Source organism: Pongo abelii, chromosome X, assembly GCF_028885655.2.
Source record: "Pongo abelii isolate AG06213 chromosome X, NHGRI_mPonAbe1-v2.0_pri, whole genome shotgun sequence".
NCBI classification, from domain to species: Eukaryota; Metazoa; Chordata; class Mammalia; order Primates; family Hominidae; genus Pongo; species Pongo abelii.
The window spans coordinates 12,996,912-13,009,872 of record NC_072008.2 but is presented as its reverse complement, the minus strand read 5'-3'; the positions used below and the strand labels follow the sequence as shown (position 1 = coordinate 13,009,872).

Sequence of the window (12,961 nt, the reverse complement as noted above, 5' to 3'; positions counted from 1 at the left end):
TTCTACAGCAAATAAAAAATGACAACTCCTGTCAGTTGATATTTTCTAAGAGTCAGGCATTGTAACATAAGTTTTACATTTGTTTTTTCCTTTCTTTCCCACCGCCTTTCCATAAGAAGTTTCCAGATGGGGAAACTGAGGCTTAGAGAGCCATCATTGGGTTACCTCAGCTGGTAGCCACTCTGTTATATATGCCAAGAGCATATGAAAGTCCTCCCCACATCCTCTTAGTCTGTACCCGAGAATCACCAGGAAGAGTGTGAGGAGCTAGGCAGTTGTGCTTTCCACAGCGTCTGGTGGATAGTAGTTGCTCAATAACAGTTCTCCCACTGCATTGAATTGATTTTATTTTATTTTCTTTTTTTGAGACAGTCTCGCTCCGTCACCCAAGTTGGAGTGCAGTGGTGTGATCTCGGCTCACTGCAACCTCCACCTCCCAGATTCAAGCCATTCTCTGCCTCAGCCTTCCATGAATTGATTTTCTTAAATGAGGGAGGTACTTGAACTCAGGTGTTGAACCTGTGACTCTAATTGCCTTGCTTTCTTCTCCCCAGATAATTAAATCCATTTAGTCTTAATGTTCTAGATGTCAGAATGTTCCAGGATCATTCCTGCCCCAGGCAGCTATATTTATAAGTCTGCTAGTATGTGCCGGGCACAACTACCACTGAGGTAGGAGTTTTCCATCCCAATTAAAAAGACAGAGGCACACAGGGGCAAAGGAACTGCCTGCAATGGGTGCAGACATTGTTCCCAGTGAGACCCCCCCACCCCCCGCCAAAAAAAAAAGGCCTTGGGTGACTCCGGGTTGTATGGTGCACTCTGGCCTTGGGGCTCTCCGGTGAAAGATAAGTAGAGTCCACTTTGCACCTGTCCTGCCTTCCTCATCTCACGGGCCACAGCGCCCCATGAAAAGTGTGCCAACATTGCCTGCATTGAAGGGCGGTTCCCCTCCAACCCTGTGTCCGGTGGAACCCGGAAAAGGTGGCAGGGGACGCAGTTTTATTTTGCTTTCCAGGGCGGGCCTGGGATAGAGTCATGGCTATTTCTAACCATGGAGAAGTTGGCTAGAAGTCTGAATTCATGAAAATGAGTTCTATTAGTTTGAACCTATTTAATTTTGTGCCAAGAACTTACCAGAAGAAGAGGAGAAGGAAGAGGAGGGAGGAACAGAAGAACAGGAACAAAGCTGAGCTCCCAACTCTTGCTTTCTCAAGCCCAGATCCCTTTGTCTGAGTTTCAGGGCCTCCTACCATCTGCCCCACCTGCCTGCACCCCACGTTCCCCTGTGGCCCCTGCAGTCTCCATCTGGTCTCCCTCACAGCGGAGCCCTCCTTCCACTGATTGGAATCTAAAACCCCTTAAAGACACAGCCTAAGTCCCACCTGTGAATAACAGGAGAATGAAAAGAGAAAGGATGTTTAGTAGACTAGCTATATCTTGTACCCTCAGTTATAAGCCTTTTTGAACAATATCTGATTCCATTCTTACCCTATGGAGTGAGTACTAATATCCCCATTTTACTACTAAAGAAATTGAGGCTCCGAGAATTTAAGCAATTTGCTCTTAATCAAATGCCCAGGTCTGTCTACCAAGTCTTTCCACCGAGGCCTATCTCTGCCTTATCTTTAGTTGAAGTATCTTTCTCCAGGACTCCCACCCAGAGCGGCCCCACATGGTGCAAAGAGAAAGGTGAGCAGGGGGTGGCAGGAAAGCAAAGAGGAGTGAAAGAACACCCTCGCCTGTGCTCAGTGCTGAGTGCCGTGCTGCTAATTGTCCTGTTTGCTTTATTGATCCGATGGAAACTTTAGAGCCAAAAGAAATGTAAAAGGGGATCTCATTCAACCCAGTTTCCCTTCTGTGGCTTGAATTTTCCTCTACAACATCCCCTCCAAGTGGTTACTCAGCCTCCACACAGCCAGGGAACAATAAGGAAGCAGAGAATCTTCGAGTTAACGCAGGGGGCAATGAGTAGCTTAGTTTGGCAGGCACTTGCGTAAAATGAGAGAAAGTGGCAGGAAATAACGCTGGGAGCCAGGCAGGGGCCAGGTTGTAGAATAATGATAGTAACAATCATGGCTGTAACCATAGCAGTAATAACAGCAAGTGCTTTCTGAGTGCTTTCCATATACTGGGGAACTTTCCATGTAGTATTTCCCGAATCCTCACACAATCCGATGACAGTGGCACCGTTATTTTCCTCATTTTGCAGATGAGGGAATCCCAGAGGGATTAAATAACTTCCCCAAGAAAACACAATGAAAGCCAAAGGCAGGATTTGAACTCAGACTGGCTGGCTCAGAAGCCGCCTCATTTAAACACTACTCTTCTCTAGAATCCTAAGGCCTTTTAAAGACTTTGTTCCATTCGCCAGATAAGGGTAAAGTTATATTCTGTCTCAATCAGCTGTCTAGCTTTTTCATCATGTAGATGTTTTTTCTCTCTCTCTCTTTTTTTTTTTTTTTTTTTTTTTAAGAAACAGGTTCTCTCTGTGTTGCCCAGGCTGGTCTCAAGTTCCTGGGCTCAAGCAATCCTTCCACCTCGGCCTCCCAAAGTGCTGGGATTACAGGCGTGAGCCACCGCACCCAGCCTACATCATGAAGACATTTAAACATAGATATCATAATAATGTCATATACATTAAAATTTTCCCTGCCCAATTTTCAAATTATTTCATTACAGAAATTCAATCTGCTCTTTTTCCTCCTCCTGTATGGCCAAGACACTGGCAAGAAAGAGAATTTGTATCCTGAACGTTGGTAGTTTTCCTCAGCTTTTCACTACTTCAATATTTTTCTTTTTGTTTCTTTTTTCTTTTTTTTTGAGTTGGAGTCTTCCTCTGTCACCAGGCTGGAATGCAGTGTCGCAATCTCGGCTTACTGCAACCGCCGCCTCCCAGGTTCAAGCGATTCCCCTGCCTCAGCCTCCTGAGTAGCTGGGATTACAGGTGTGCACCACCACTCCCAGCTAATTTTTTGTATTTTAGTAGAGACAGGGTTTCACTGTGTTGGCCAGGATGGTCTTGATCTCCTGACCTCGTGATCCACCTGCCTCTGCCTCCCAAAGTGCTGGGATTACAGGCGTGAGCCCGGCCTTACTTCAATATTTTTGTAAGAAGTCATTCATATTACAGTGGCTAAAAAAATTAGTAGGTTCAATAGCATATTGAAAGGGGAGGCATTACACACTCCCAGTGGCTTTTTGTGTTAAAAATGACAAACCTTTGATTCCATTGTGAAGCAGAATTATCCTTAGCAAGTAACAAGTGTTTGTATATTTTAATGTGTTTTTTCTGTGGGTGCCAAAGCTTTATATAAAATATAGTTCCCAGATCATCAGCAGAAGATGGTTAATAGCTTTATGGTGAGGAAAATGGAGTGTAGGTAATGGAGCACTGGCTCAAATCTGAGGGGAAAACCCATGTAGGCCAAGATCAGCTTCCTTGGCTGACCCTGACGATTTGGCCTCTCCAGGACTGGCTTCACAGGTGCACAGCTGTGCAGCTGCACTAGGCCTTATGCTCAGAAGTCCCTGGTGCTTGGCTTAATGTACTGCTGCCGCCATTTTGAAATTCTTACCTCACATTTCCATTTTGTACTGTGTCCCCCAAGTTCTGAAGCCAGTCCTGCTCTTTTTAGATTCTCATTCTCTGAGTGCCTCCAGTGCTACTGTCTTTTCCTGGACCCAGGAATGGGCCCTCACACACATGCCTCCTCCTCTGCCTATAATGCCCTCTCAGGTCATGCCCATTAACACTTCCCAGGTGTGGAAACTCCCTGTTCTTCTTGAGTTGAGAAAGTGGTGGCAATTTAGAAAAAAAAAAACTTTTTATTAGGAAACTAGAGGAAAACAAATTTTAAAGCACAAAACAATGGGCTTCTTAACAATACTATAGAGCTTAATCATAGGTTGATTTGACCGGCAGAGCTTAAGGGCCACAGCATCTTAGTTCCCTTACCCATTCCCAGCGCACCTGGGAGGAGGTGCGGATACCAGACCAAGGTTCTCAGACTGCTGGCACCAGTAGAGCTGGTGGCACCAATGCCAGAATTGGAATTCTTCATCCCTCTCTCAGTTTTCTCTCCAGTTGAGGGACATTCTTGTTGACCCAGGGCCGGGCCACGCTTGTGCACAGCAGACAGTCCCAAGAAATCTTTGATCTTTATGAGAGAGAGGAACTCTCTGACATCACCTCCAGCAGTTCCTTGTTGGGGTTCTTGGACTGTTTTATCCTGACTTTGCAGCTAAGTTTGTCAGCTCTCCTGGAAGTTTTCCATGTTCCTCTTCTTTAACCCCTTCCTTTCACTGGTGGATCAGTCTGAGTGTGTACACAGGATGCTCCAGCCTCTTTGCCACCTGCAATGCTTCGATCTGAGCCTAGGTGCCCTTGGAGCTGGTGTTTTGGAGCAGCCGCCACCGTTTGCACACACCAGTTCTGTTCTCTTCCTTTCTGCCGGGTTATTTTTTCCTGTCTGAGTGATGGCTACAACTTTCAGCTTACTTGTGCCTCAGAATTGACTTACATGTACCAAGGCCAATGAAAGAGAATTGAAACTGACCCAATAGTCCCACAGATCAGCGGTTCCTAACCTCTTTGGCACCAGAGACCGGTTTCGTGGAAGACAATCTTTCCATGGACAGGGTCGGGAGGGTGCTGGTTTCAGGATGAAACTGTTCCACCTGAGATCATTAGGCATTAGCTTCTCATAAGGAGCGCACAACCTGGATCCCTCATATGTGCAGTTTGAAATAGGGTTGGCGATCCTATAAAAATCTAATGCCGCCCTGAACTCACAGGAGGCATAGCTCAGGCGGTCATGCGGTAATGCTCGATCACTGGCCTCTCACTTCCTGCTGTGTGGCCCGGTTCCTAACTGCACGGCAGGGGGTTGGGGACCACCCCACCCCCTCATAGATCCTTTCTCAGAATTATGTCAATGCTTAAAATAAAAAACCTGGGATCACAAATGAAAATTATATTTACATACAATTACCAAAATTTTTAATAATTGTGATGTAATATATGTGCTTCTTTATATATTAAAGAACACAGTCTAGCAGTCAGTCTCATATCCACTATAAATTCAAAATAGTGATCGATGTTTGATATCTACACAACGTTAACAGATATAAAAATATCTGTAATTTCTTTTATTGACACAAGCACAGGAACTGCTAAGATTTCAGAGGTTTCTTGACTACATGCGTATTTGAAGAAACCGCTAACATTCAGAGGTTAATGAAAATAAAGATGAGTTTTTTTCCTTCTAAGTTCCCTAGATTCTCTTCAAAAAATCTCTTGGGTGTCAGTGGACCCCAAACTAAAGGAACGGTTTCTTAAACTAGAGAAAGTCACCAACAGCGTTTTTGTTTTTTTTGTTTTGTTTTGTTTTTTGAGACAGAGTCTTGCTCTGTCGCCCAGGCTGGAGTCTGTTGCCCAGGCTGGAGTGCACTGGCGAGATCTCGGCTCACTGCAAGCTCCGCCTCCCGGGTTCATGCCATCCTCCTGCCTCAGTCTCCCAAGTAGCTGGGACCACAGGCGCCCGCCACCACGCCCGGCTAATTTTTTTTTGTATTTTTAGTAGAGACGGGGTTTCACCTGTGTTAGCCAGGATGGTCTCAATCTCCTGACCTCGTGATCTGCCCGCCTCGGCCTCCCAAAGTGCTGGGATTACAGGCGTGAGCCACCGTGCCTGGCCACCAACAGTGTTTTTTGAGAAAAAAATGGAAGTGATGGCGTGGCTACCAATGAATGTGATAAACCAATAACTCTGCTTTTGAAATTTAATTTACCATTTACCTCTGAATATTCTCTGCTTGATCTAAATTTCACCATCTATACCAGTAGCTTACCTGAAAGGGTTTGGGCACCAGCTCAGAGAAAGCAACAAATTGGACAACAGCTGGTGGGGGCGGGGGGAAGACCAGCTTATAGGTGTCACCTTACATTTTGGTGTTCAGTAATTCCTTATGTAATGCAACTCATATTTATCTAGTTTTAGTGAACTTCATCAAAATATTCTCTCACCTTTTGTGTCATTTTATCCTTAAAGTACTTGTATGCAGATAAAGGGACTAGATATTGGTATCAATATTTTGCAGAGGATGGAATTCAGCACAGAGAGGTTAAGCCACCCATTCAAGGGTATTCAGTTGGTTTGCAGAGCCAAGACCATAAACCAAAACTCCTCGTATTCAACTGTGGGCCCATAGTCCTTTAGGCATAATTTTAGGTGCTAGATCTCATAGAATCCATACTTTAGGAGGAAGATTGTATATCTAAGATGAGAAGGAGCCAAATTCAGATTCAGTCATATATGAAACTCAGTCATCTCAGAGTGTGTATTTTACCTAAATATAGGATGGTTCACCAATACTGGAATTGTTCCCAGTGCTAACCAAACAATAATAGACCTGATTTTGTTTTGGTAGTGGCAGTGGTGGTGATGGTGGTGTATATTGTTAGTTTTTGTCATACAAGCATCTATTTCTCGGATCTGAAATTACACACGTGGCTTCCAAAGACCTAAATTTACTCATTCATGAAAATGGCTTCCTAGTCTTTTTTTTTTTTTTTTTTACTACTTAAGGTCCTTGGCACAAAGAGTGAGCATACATTTGCACTTAAATTTTTCTATTTTTCTATGTATACACAGACAGGGACACAATTTTAGTTTGGGCCAGGAGGAGGTATTTTAATGTCTGAATTTTATATTTTGTACTCTGTGGTTATGTTTGCATAAATGCCTTACTTTTTAGCTAGAACACTGTGTTTGGTTTTGTGTAATGAAGAATTTGGCTGGCCATTATCTCTAGTTCCTGAGATGTAGCTTCTAAACCCTTGGAATTTCCTGAGTGATTGGAGTGTCTTTGTTATTCATGGTGGGCCCCTTGGACCTGGCCTGATTGTTTATGATAATGAGGTGGCTCACACTGGACAGTTTATGCTAATGAGATGATTCAGAATAGGGGCTGGCCAGGCCGGAAAGATCAAATATGTGATTAGAGGGTTGGGGCTTTAAGCCATGAGATATAAGCCCAACCTCTGGAGGGGAAAAGGAGAGCTGGAGAATGAACCATGTGACCAGTGATTCCATCAATCATGCCTGTATGAGGCCTCATTAGGCCTCAATAAAAATTTTAGTACACCAAAGCTGAAGTGAGCCTCCTTGATTGACATTACTCCTTGAGTATTGTCATACTTTCAGGCTGGGAGGATAACACATCCTTAAGGATGACAGAAGCGTTGCACTTGGAACCTTGACAGACGTTGCCCTGCGCATTTCTTCTTTGGGCTGTATCCTTTGACTGTAATAAAACTGTAAGTATAGCACTTCCCTGAGTTCTGTGAATCGTTCTAGCAAATTATTGAGCCTGAGGGTGGTCACGGGAATCTCTAAATGTTAGCCAGTTGGTTGGAAGAGTGAGTGACCCTGGGGACTGGTGTCTGAAGTGAGGGCTGTCTTGTAGAGAATTTAACTTGTGAAGTTTGGCTTAACTCTGGGTAGATTTACAGAATGACAAAATGAGAAAAAGCTTGTACTCTCATTTATTAAACCAGTGCCAGGTGTATCATCTAATTTAATCCTCAGTTAAAACCCTTCAAGCCAAGTCCTTCTATTTTTGGTTTTGCTGGAAGGAAACTGAAGCTCAGGAATCACAAAGCTAAATTCAGATTTGAATGCAAAATTTTGAATGCAAACTCCAAAACCCAGGATAAACACCTTTGTTGAAAGACATAATTAAAAAATTTTGTTAAAAAATCTTGACTGGGCCAGGCGCGGTGGCTCACGCCTGTAATCCCAGCACTTTGGGAGGCCAAGGCGGTGGATCACCTCAGGTCAGGAGTTCGAGACCAGCCTGGCCAACATGTCGAAACCCCGTCTCTACTAAAAATACAAAAATTAGCCGGGCGTGATAGCAGGCGCCTGTAATCCCAGCTACTGGGAGGCTGAGGGAGGAGAGAATCGCTTGAACCCGGGAGGCGGAGGTTGCAGTGAGCCGAGATTGTACCATTGCACTCTAGCCTGGGAAACAGGAGCAAAACTCCGTCTCAAAAAAAAAAAAAAAAAAAAAGATCTCGACTAATCATGCTTATTTTTATAGAAATCATTTTAATATGCAACTACATTGATCTCCCATGCTTAATTTTTGAAATAGTCTTTATTTGTTCAACCAATTTTTATTGAGTTACTACTGTGTGGCAGGCATTGTTGTAGGAGCCAAGGTTATCTCAATAAACAAAACTTCTGCCTTTAAGGAGTTTACTTTCTAGCGGGCCAGAAAGAGAGAATACATATTTTTAAAAATAAGTAGTGTGCATAGTATACTAGAAGATGCCCATGGAAAGTGAGAGTAGGGTAAGGGAAATGAACAGGGAGTGTGTAGGAGGGGTGGTCCAGGTAAGCCATCAGAGTCAAGACTTCAAGGGAAAGAGGAAGTGAGCCATGCAGATGTCTGGGGGAGGTGCTCCAGGGAGAGGTCACAGCCAACTCCAAGGTCCTGAGCAGGGACCACGACCACACACGAAAGCCAGCATGGCTGAAGCAGGAGAGCAGCAGTGTTCCCTGGAGTCGTACAACGTGAGGCCAAATAGGTCAAATCACCCTTATGGGAGTGTGGGATGGGTGGTGCCAAACATGAGGAACTTCCTAGGCCATTTTAAGAACTTTGGCCTTCCTTTTTTTGCATGAGTTAGGAAGCCACTGGCAGTTTGCCATCAGAGAAGTCCCATGACCTGATTCAGGTTTGAAAGGGACCATGGCCACTCTGGCTCCTGGGTTGAGACTAGACTAGGAGCAGGGAGGCTGCTCTACAGGCCATTGCAACAATTCAGGTGGAGGACAGACCAGGATGGGACAGTGGAGTGGTGATGAGTGGACAGATGCTGAATGTATTTTGAAGGTAGAGCCAATAGGATTTGCTGATCTACAGGGTGTGGAGGGGGAGAGAAAGTGAGGAGTCCAGGCTGATGCAAAGATTTTGGTCTGAGCAACTGGAAGGATGGAGTGGCCATCCACTGAAGTGGAGAAACTTAACTGGGCAGGGGATGGGGAGGCGCGGTGTGCTCAGGTTTTAGGATAGATGATCAGGAGCTCGGATAGGATGTAGGACATTTGATTTGCCTAGTAGAGTCCAAGTGCACATGTCAGGAGGCATTTTAATAAAGATTTTTTTACCTTCTTCCTTCCTCCCAGTGTTCCTGCCTTCTCTACTGAAGGCAGACAGGATACATACATATAGAATATGGCCTTCACTTTCAATGAGAACAAGAGCCATTGGGAACTGGCTTTGTTGTGAGTCATTGCTTGGCACCTACTAAGTACTTTGTGCAGGCATGTTAAATGAAAGAGATTTAAATTTTGTACTAAGAGGAACTTGAAAAAAAAAACAAAACAAAATAAATGATCATTCTGTGTACAAGAATGCTAAAACTGCCAGCGGAGGGAGAGTGCTTTGTCATTTGTTTTTGGTTTTACATTTCTGCAACGTTAATGTTTTGCTTCCTTTATTAATTAGGACTTATTTATTATTTAGTTTGTAACATGCACCATGGTTGCAGTTACTAGAATGTTTAAAATGTTTCACTTTAGAATAATTTCAAACTTACAGAAAAGCTGCAAAAAGACAGTAAAGAACTGTGGTATACCCTTAACCCAGATTCACCAGTTGTTAATAATTGGCCATACTTGCTTTATCAATATTCTACTATCTATCTATCTATCTATCTATCTATCTATCTATACCTATTTTTTTATCTGCCTATCTTTCTGTGTACCTACTTACTTATTTTTTCTAGACCATGGAGAATAAGTTGTGAATATGACACCTTTTTACCCACAAATACTAGGTATGCATTTTCTAAGAATAAGGTCATTCTCCAACACAGCCACAGTAAAATTGTCAGTACCAGGAAATGTCACATTGCTACAAGACTATTATCTGATGTGCAGACCTTATTCAAATTTTGTCTATTAGCCCAATAACATTCTTATAACAGCTTTTTCCGGTCCATGTTCCAATCCAGGATCATGCATGGCATGTAATTGATATGCCCCACTAGTGTCTTTTAATTTAGAACTTTATCAGCCTGTCTGTATTCCATGACACTATTTTTGAAGAAGACTGGCTGCTGATTTTGTGGAATTTCCCTTGATTTAAGTTTGACTGATGTTTCCTCAGGATTAGATTTGGGCTTGCATTTTTGGCAGGAATGCTACTCGAGCGAGGGACACTGTGACCTTCTCGGTGTCTCACAGCAGGGGGCCCATGAAGTTGGTATGTTCTGTTATTGGGATGTTAACTTGGATCAGTTGATTAATGTGTTACCACCCAGGTTTCTCCACTGCAAAACTAGTATTTTTTGAGATGTGTTGTTGTTTAATGTGTCTCTGTTCCCTGCATGGTGTGGATATTTCAGCTGTCTTCACAAAAACCTTAACTCAGTTATGGCGGGATAAATCATAGCCTTGATGAGGGTGAATTACTCTCCTCACCATGCATAAACTCAAGGTGATTCTGTGTGGTATTGAACGACCCAGAAACGACGTCAGCACTATGCCTACTCACGGGTAACTTACCTGTCATCTGAGCAACATGACAGTATACACAGTGCACCCTGCTTCCAAAGGAGAAAATTTTTAAAAAATAAAACGTGGCGAAAATCATTCAGAAAATGGCATTTGTTTCTCACAAAGGAGATTCACTATAACTTCCCACTCCCCGCCCCACCCCAAGAAGGTCTTTTCTTGTTAAATGCTAAAATGGGGTTAAACGCTTAAATGGGGTTGTTGATGACCTCTACGAAGGAGATTAAAAACCAATGGAGGAGTGAGGCCGGGCGAGGTGGTTCACGCCTGTAATCCCAGCACTTTGGGAAGCTGAGGCAGGAGGATCGCTTGAGCCCAAGAGTTCGAGACCAGCCTGGGCAACATGGCAAAACCCCGTCTCTACAAAAAATACAAAAATTAGCTGGGCATTGTAGTACATGCCTGTAGTCCCAGCTACTTAGCAGGCTGAGATGGAAGGATGGCTTGAGCACGTGAGGTCACGGCTGCAGTGAGCTGTAGCCTTGGCACCACTGCACTCCAGCCCGGGTCACAGAGCAAGACCCTGTCGAAAGAAAGAAAGGAAGGAAAGAAAGAAAGAGAGAAAGAGAGAAAGAAAGAAAAAAAAAACAGGGTCTGATGGCTCAGCCTGCTTGCTGAGCATGGCAGGATCTAATTGTGTCTCAAAGACTGGACCAGAGAGTTGGGGATGCCCTTCCACCACACCCTACCGCAGTGTTTATAGGCCCAAAGGGTCTTCAACTAGCCCAGTAGGTGTTTGATAGATTACCCTCTGTTAGTTGAGGTGACTACTTTCCTCCTATCCCACTGGGGAAAGTGGCCTGTGCACTTTAGGGGATCCCTGGCCAAGAAGAACAACCACAAGGATCATTTATCGAGTGCTTGCCAGAGCCAGGCACTGCCCTAAGCACCTCTTCATTCTCCCAGTGACATTGTGGGGTAGGTAGAGTGAACACCCCATTTTACAGAGAAAGAAACTGGAGCTCAGAGAAGTACCATGGCCAAGGTTGCTCAGCTGGTAAGACCAACCATTGAATGTGACATTTTTAAGTTTTATTTTTCAGCATTTCATTTACATTTTCTACCCTCAAGCAGGGGACAGCAGTGAGGAGAAGGTGAGATCTCAGATGCTGTAGAGACGGTTAAATTGGCCGTTGACTAGGTCAAAAAAGTATATATATATCCCTGTGTATGTATATATATATATATGTATATATACACACACACATATACACTATATACATATACAGTATAAGACTATATATATACACACACACATCTGTATACATATACAGTATAAGAGTATGTGTGTATGTGCATATATGTGTGTGTGTATATATATATACACACACACACACACAGAGTCATGTACTGCGTGATGACATTTCAGTGATCCCATAAAATAATACTGTATTTTTTAACTGTACCTTTTCTAATTTTAGATACACAAATACTTAGCATTGTGTTACAGTTGCCTACAGTATTTAGTGCAGTGACATGCTGTACAGGTTTGCAGCCTAGGAACCATGGGCTGTACCATATAACCTAGGTATGTAGTAGGCTGTACCATCTAGGTTTGTGTAAGTACACTCTGTGATCTTTGCACAATGAGGAAATCGCCTAGAACGTATCCCCATTGTTAAGCAATGCATGACTATATGTAAATATGTATATATATATATTTTTGTTTGGATGAGAAACACACTAACATTTGTAGTGATAAACATTTTTTATTGCTTTGTTGCACCCTCTCAGTAAATCCCATGAATTTAGTCTAAGGATGCTCATTTTACAGATGGATAAACCGAGGCTCCAGAGATCACAGTTGGCAAGTGGCTGAGCTGGGACGGTATCCAGCTCTATCTGGTTCCAAAGTCTGGTCTCTAAGGCCCTCCTCACTGAGCCAAGAACAACATGAGAAGATGCCCCTGTATGGTAGGCTTTCAAATGCAAATCAAACAATGAGGACCTCTCTGCTCCTTTCAGACTGACAAAAATGAAAAGGTTGAGTAGCGGCTCCAATTGGCCAGAATGCAGGGAAAGAAAAGTGAAAGCTCTTATATGCTGTTGTTGGAAGGGTCAATTCGTAGGGACTTTTCAGAGGCACCGGTGGCTGTCACAATTAAAACAGCATTTCCAGTTGAACCCAGCATTTCCAGTTTAAGTCCAGTGACGGGACTCTTATTCTACAGTCATACTAACACACTTACATATACATATACATACACATGCACAAACATCTAGATCTTTCCCCCATAGCATTGTAGATAAGAGCAAAAGCTACAAACAACCTAAGTGTATATTAATTGGGAGATTAATTAAATACATGATAGAGTACCCAAACAATGGAAAACTATGCAGCTGTTAGAAAAAGATTGAGGCAGATTTATTCA

At 43.3% G+C, this 12,961-nt stretch overlaps 1 long non-coding RNA gene across 4 annotated transcripts in view; it reads left to right on the top strand.

The window, feature by feature from the left end:
- The first annotated feature begins 6,993 nt into the window (after window positions 1-6,993).
- Window positions 6,994-12,961, top strand: part of LOC129052888 (uncharacterized) — a 71,149-nt gene continuing 65,181 nt past the window's right edge. The window contains exon 1 of one of the 4 annotated variants that reach the window (XR_010139044.1): window positions 6,994-7,321. This is a non-coding gene — a long non-coding RNA (uncharacterized LOC129052888). The remainder of the gene's footprint in view (window positions 7,322-12,961) is intronic. The other 3 variants (XR_010139046.1, XR_010139045.1, XR_010139047.1) reach the window with 3 other exon arrangements.